This window comes from Protopterus annectens, chromosome 17.part0 (assembly GCF_019279795.1).
Source record: "Protopterus annectens isolate FY-2018-M chromosome 17.part0, PAN1.0, whole genome shotgun sequence".
Lineage (NCBI taxonomy): Eukaryota > Metazoa > Chordata > Ceratodontiformes > Protopteridae > Protopterus > Protopterus annectens.
In genome coordinates, this window is record NC_056751.1 from 178,816,843 (window position 1) to 178,823,818 (window position 6,976).

Genomic DNA, 6,976 nt, shown 5'->3' on the forward strand with positions numbered 1-6,976 from the left:
AATGTTAAAATGTGCAAAGCCCGGGTCCAAGCCGTTGTGTAGTGTGATCCTTGTCACCTGTGCAGATGATGATGGCTGGTAACCTTGACACATTGTAACTTGTGTGACCATGTACTAAAGTCTGATTCACAGTGTGCGACAGCGTTAGATGATGCAGCTGTCACAAAGTTGATGGCAAAGGGGTTTGTGTGATGGGATACATGTATTTTAGGTATCCTTAAGTAATTTGTAGGGCCTGCACACATTTACACAAAGAGGAGAGTGCTGTGAAGTGTGGTTTTTGATCTCTGGTGGCAATATTTAGGAGAACTTGGACTAAGATGTACAATATTCCAAAAGACTACACAGCATGGCCTGGTACAGTCAGGAGTGGCCTTAGGTCAACTGGTGCCCTAGGCAAAAGGGTTCCACAATACCCCCCTCACACAACCTGGTGCCCCCATCCTGGTCTACCTACACCAAATAAATAGTGGAAAAGCACCCCTGTTAGAGCGGCACCCTAGGCGACTGCCTATTGGCCTATGCCTAAGGCGAGCTATGGGTACAGTGACTTATAAGGTAGACATGAAAATTATGTAGGCAAAATTGTCATTCTGTACTCATGACAGTGACAGTAGCATTTCAATCCGGTGTGCTTACTGTCATACTTGACAAGTTTAGTTAGTTGCTGTTGTGTCTTTTGCTTTTCCCGGTTAGGGGTTGCCACAGCGGAACTCCGGTCTGCTAATAATTGGCAGTAGATTTTTACTTGCCGAGTTGCCAGCCCTGACGCACAACCTTCAATGAAGGTATGCCCATTCACGCATATCTCCACGCAGAACACGCTCTAGCTGAGAATCGAACCGGACAACTTGACAAGTTTAGTTAGTACAACTGCAAATTGGATGCTGCAACTCCTTAATTTACTGAAGGTTGTAAAACCCTCCTGCGTGGTGTTCGTGCAAACTGCACACTTTTGTTCTTTAAAGAGACCAAAGCATACATCGTCATGTGAAAATATGAAGAGCTGTGTTTGGCTGAGTAGTGTCAGCTGCCAATTAACAGTGAAATATGAGGCCAGTTTAGCAGTAAGACTAGAAATGTGCACAAAGACAGAGAGTGTCTCAAAGCAAATTCACTAATCTGGTTAAAGGAATAGAAGATTGCTAAATAGTTTCAGCTGAATTAGAAAACATATTAAGCTCTAAAAATGCATCAGTTATCTGCATTATGGCAGTGATACATACTTGCACAAATTATTCAGTACCCCACCAGCCATAAAAATAATAAATAATAAACTTCACTGCATGGTCTCTAGAATACAGTGAATTTTCTGTACATTCTTTTACTGTGCCAGCATCATAGACACAGGTTTGCAAAGTACTGTTTTACAGTCATTCAAAATATGTGGAGATGATGCAATGCAAGGAAAATTACAGAAAAAGGATGTCACTAGACTGATGTTACTCAGAGATTGGCAAGCAAAAATAACATAATAATGTCTTGTAGAAATAGGGGGAATTAAAAAATCAACACAATGAAATCAAAAATTTGTTTAAATATGTCTTTCTGCTGCTGCCAAACCAAGTAAATAGCTAAATGATTCTGCAGGCAGAGGAGAAGACATTTGAAATGGCACTCCCTTCCTTTCAATTCTGAGTTGAAAGCTGCAGTGACACTTTTCACACCTCTGCAGTAGTGTGGGAGGATGGGACTGTCAATTCATGTTGGACTACAAAAGAACACTTAGAACTAAGGCATCCTATTTAGCTACAACTCTGGCTGCTGCTGGATAACTTCAAATTATCATATAATTAGGGTTGCCAGGTTTCTTTGCAGCTAAAACCGGACTAAGGTCATGCCCCTCACATCACACATAACCCCACCCATTCCCACCCCCTCTCCCACCCATGCCCCACCCATTTTGTGACAACACAGTGACATCAGCTGATGGGACCACCCACTTTGATGACTTAAGCCGTGCCAAGGGGAGAAAAGAACACAGGCGGCTAATTGCACTGCTAGGCTGCTGCAGATGGGTACCAGTATTGATGAAAAGTGTCAGTATGGTGCATTTTTCTCCAGTTATTTATTTTCTATGTTCCTAAACCTAATTATGGATGATCCATGGAGATAAAAGGTCAAGAGCTAGCAGCCTGTGCACATGGTGGTAAATCTGATTAAAAAAATCCAAAAAAAATGCAAGCAGTTATCTTTGCTATTAAAAAATTGTAAGTTTTGATTTACCCCATAAGACCATTTAAGTCAATAACATCACTTTACTGCTCATTCAGAAATGATGATCTTAACATTCCCTTGCATTTTGACAGTTCTGTCAAATACTGTTTGTACTGGGGCATGGGACAGGTACTCACTTGTTAAGATGTAACATATTTTCCGTTTCATACTTCGGATTAGGAAGTTTCAGTCCTTGCTGCGCCTGTAGTGGGGGTCAATTGCGCGAGAATCACGTGTATTAAGTGTTACTGCCCCTAGTGTGATATTTCAGATGCTAGTACTTAAGATCTTGTACTGGGTCCGACTGACCTCCACTCTTTTCTTTACATGTCACATATGCAAAAATGGGATAAAGGGTTGTGGATGAATGGATTTAACAGGTGACTTATGTTTTATGTTATTTTCAAGTATCGTCACAATCTCAGAAAAGCACACATACTTTAAAAGAGTTTCATTAATGTTTTTCTATATCACGCCAAAGTTGCGGGTTAAAACAGGTAACTTCCTACAACAATGCGCTTCTAATACAAGTTTACGAAGATGCAGACTGGACCACCGCTATGCAGTTGTAAAATGGCAATAAGACTGAATGAAAGATGACTCAAGCCTCTAGATCTAAGAAAGATGCACGTAGGAAAAGAAATCACATGCAGCTAGCACACTTGCCATTTTCTGAACATGGCAAAGAGGTAGTTTTATTTTTCAATGTGGTCCCTTGCAAGAATCAAGTAAAAGCAAAACAATGTTGGGTAACTGCAAGTGCCCAAAAAGCAAGATGCACAATTTGTTTCATGGAATATGGTTCAACATAGTAGATGAGGATAAAACAAATCAGGGCGTGTTAATTGCTATTAGTATTACACTGCATGGTGAAGTTCTAAAATCAGTCTGGAGTGTACTACAATGCAACACTGGGCAGGGTGCTTAAGCATTTTAAATCTTGCTATAAGATTTCTTTTGTCACTGCTTGGTAGTTGGTAGGATAATGATAGCTAAAAAATACCGTTTTCCCACTGTGGAGTACTGCCTTCCAGTGATATCTCTACAATCCGTATAGCAGAAAATAAAATTTGTCCATTTGTATTACATCACTGCCACTTAAGTTAATGTATGTAGGCAAAATTGTCATTCTGTACTCATGACAGTGACAGTAGCATTTCAATCCGGTGTGCTTACTGTCATACTTGACAAGTTTAGTTAGTTGCTGTTGTGTCTTTTGCTTTTCCCGGTTAGGGGTCGCCACAGCGGAACTCCGGTCTGCTAATAATTGGCAGTAGATTTTTACTTGCCGAGTTGCCAGCCCTGACGCACAACCTTCAATGAAGGTATGCCCATTCACGCATATCTCCACGCAGAACACGCTCTAGCTGAGAATCGAACCGGACAACTTGACAAGTTTAGTTAGTACAACTGCAAATTGGATGCTGCAATCCTTAATTTACTGAAGGTTGTAAACCCTCCTGCGTGGTGTTTCGTGCAAACTGCACACTTTTGTTCTTTTAAAGAGACCAAAGCATACATCGTCATGTGAAAAATATGAAGAGCTGTGTTTGGCTGAGTAGTGTCAGCTGCCAATTAACAGTGAAATATGAGGCCAGTTTAGCAGTAAGACTAGAAATGTGCACAAAGACAGAGAGTGTCTCAAAGCAAATTCACTAATCTGGTTAAAGGAATAGAAGATTGCTAAATAGTTTCAGCTGAATTAGAAAACATATTAAGCTCTAAAAATGCATCAGTTATCTGCATTATGGCAGTGATACATACTTGCACAAATTATTCAGTACCCCCCCCCCCACCAGCCATAAAAAATAATAAATAAATAAACTTCACTGTATGGTCTCTAGAATACAGTGAATTTTCTGTACATTCTTTTACTGTGCCAGCATCATAGACACAGGTTTGCAAAGTACTGTTTTACAGTCATTCAAAATATGTGGAGATGATGCAAATGCAAGGAAAATTACAGAAAAAGGATGTCACTAGACTGATGTTACTCAGAGATTGGCAAGCAAAAATAACATAATAATGTCTTGTAGAAATAGGGGGAATTAAAAAATCAACACAATGAAATCAAAAATTTGTTTAAATATGTCTTTCTGCTGCTGCCAAACCAAGTAAATAGCTAAATGATTCTGCAGGCAGAGGAGAAGACATTTGAAATGGCACTCCCTTCCTTTCAATTCTGAGTTGAAAGCTGCAGTGACACTTTTCACACCTCTGCAGTAGTGTGGGAGGATGGGACTGTCAATTCATGTTGGACTACAAAAGAACACTTAGAACTAAGGCATCCTATTTAGCTACAACTCTGGCTGCTGCTGGATAACTTCAAATTATCATATAATGCAAGCTCTAATCTAAACATAAACGAGGGTGACTAACAACAGAAAAGAAGCAGGCCTAACACAGAAAGAATATAAACTGACAGTGAGTCACAGATTTCCCATTATATGTAAATGGTATGGGAATTCACAGTTACTTCCTTATGTCTGGCATGAGTCATAGAAAGAAGACTTGAAATGCTTTATGGGAAAGAGAAAGGGTTGAAGGAGAAGATCACATTGATATATCAAGCCCCATCAGTATCCATGTTGTGGTAAAAGGGTACAATTACAAATAAAGCACTTAAGAGTGATTTTTAGGTGTTAAAATAGGTCTGGAAACAAAGATAGACAGAAAAAAACATTTTTTTACTTATAGTGTGGAGTTTTCCTTTAAATGGCAAGGGTGGGCTTAAAATGTTCAGGTAGGTTATTTGTGTAGTTTTTTTTTTTTTTTTTTATTAGATGTTCGATCATATGGTGTTGACCATATGACGGTCAAACTTTTGAAAGTTCGATTATCTAATATAGACCCTTATGGCACACGGCATGCCTTGTAGTCGAGGGTGTATTTGCCACCCAGGTACCCCATTTCATTCTGGAATATTCATAATATTGTTCAAGATGAGTTGCCAACTATACAAGTTGTGAAGCCCTGGAACAGACATCTGTATCTTAAGTTGTCCATTCAAGTCATCACCTTTGGGGATATCCTGGGTTTATGACAGGGTACACAGGACCATGTGGACACCTAAAAGGAAAGCATCAGTTGTGGCCAAGTGACATCCCCAAAATGCAAGAAAATGTTTGTGAAGGCTGATTGATTCAGATGTGTCACACACAGTGGTTTCACTTCAGAAATGGAAGCCTATGTACATGCAATTGCACACAATCTTTCACTGTGACACTATTCTTGGGTTTCATCTACATTGTGTTGTGACTGTCTTATATTAGGGATGTGCTGTTTCAGACAATAGTTTCCTTTATTTAGCCTTTGTACAGCAGTCTATGCATATTTATCACATATAAGTGCATATGGGGACATACTTTTTATGTATTTTGATGTACACTGTTGATAAATAGCCAACATAATTCCCTCACATCCGATATTGCATGTTAAATTTATTTTTAATTATTTTATTATTTAATTATTTATGTGCCTTGTTTTTGTTGTGTCTGTGTACTGATAGCTCATAAGCTGGCACGCTCTTTATTTAATTATTCTATTGTTTGTGCTTTGAGCCATTAAATGATGTCACAGGCATATTGTGTATGTGTCTCCTTGTTTCCTTTAGGTGATTTTTAATATTATACTACATACATTGTGGTACTATAAGAGTTCTGTACCATGACACTATAAACTTGGTGTCCAGGGGTAGCTTTGCATTTTAAATGTTGTTACATCAGGGAGGATATGCACTGGATATTTGGTATGTACATTTAATGCTGTCTGTTATGGAGTACCACATTTCTGTCCTTTCTTAAGTTACTGCATTAATTTCAGGAGATGCTTGCTCTCATCCAAAGGACTTGCACAGTCATATGTCATGTGGTTGCTTAATGCTTGTGGCATTTTTATATGAGTTTGTACTAGTTTAATATTATTTTTGGTCTTTGTTCCATATTATGATTGCAGGTCGTGCTTCCTACATGTGTGCATGCTTTCTGCTTTGCTTTTTGTGCCTCCCTTGCATGCTATTGCTGTCCTGGGGCTTTTGGTGTTTGCTAAGTACTGCTGTCCTGCCTTGTCACTTACACACTTACTCACACCCACTTGGTTGCTTTTGCTTTCACTGTTGCTCTTCCTCACTCTTACATTCATTAGTTCACTACATACATTTACTTTCTTACACTTTGATTTCATACACTGAATATATACATTCGCTTTCATACTATTTCAAACTTGCACTCACTCGCTCACATATTCATTCATCATTCATGCATGGTGGTAATTCATGCTTGATAACTCTGTGTTTGGCATTTCTGTTGTCAGCAGTTATGTAGGTTAACATGAACAGCATAAACCACTGTACTAACTAAAAATATAGAGTAATTGCATTAATAGCAACTATAAAATATGTGGATTTTTTTGTAAATATTTCAAACATAATAGAAGTATTTCCGTTTCTTCTTAAACATTTATTACCATAAAATATTAATGGATTTTTATACCTGGCAGTGTAAACCATGTTGATATATATATATATATATATATATATATATATATATATATATATATATATATATATATATATGTGTGTTAGTCAATGTAGATTTTAGCACATTTTTTCATGAAGATCAAAAGAGAAGTGCAGTAATACTAGGGAAGAATAACACATTAATGTCAAAAACTGTGTCCATATTTGAAATAATTTTTCTATCCCTTAATTGATAATAATGCACTTTTAAATACATTGGTTATTAATTAAAACAAACTACTT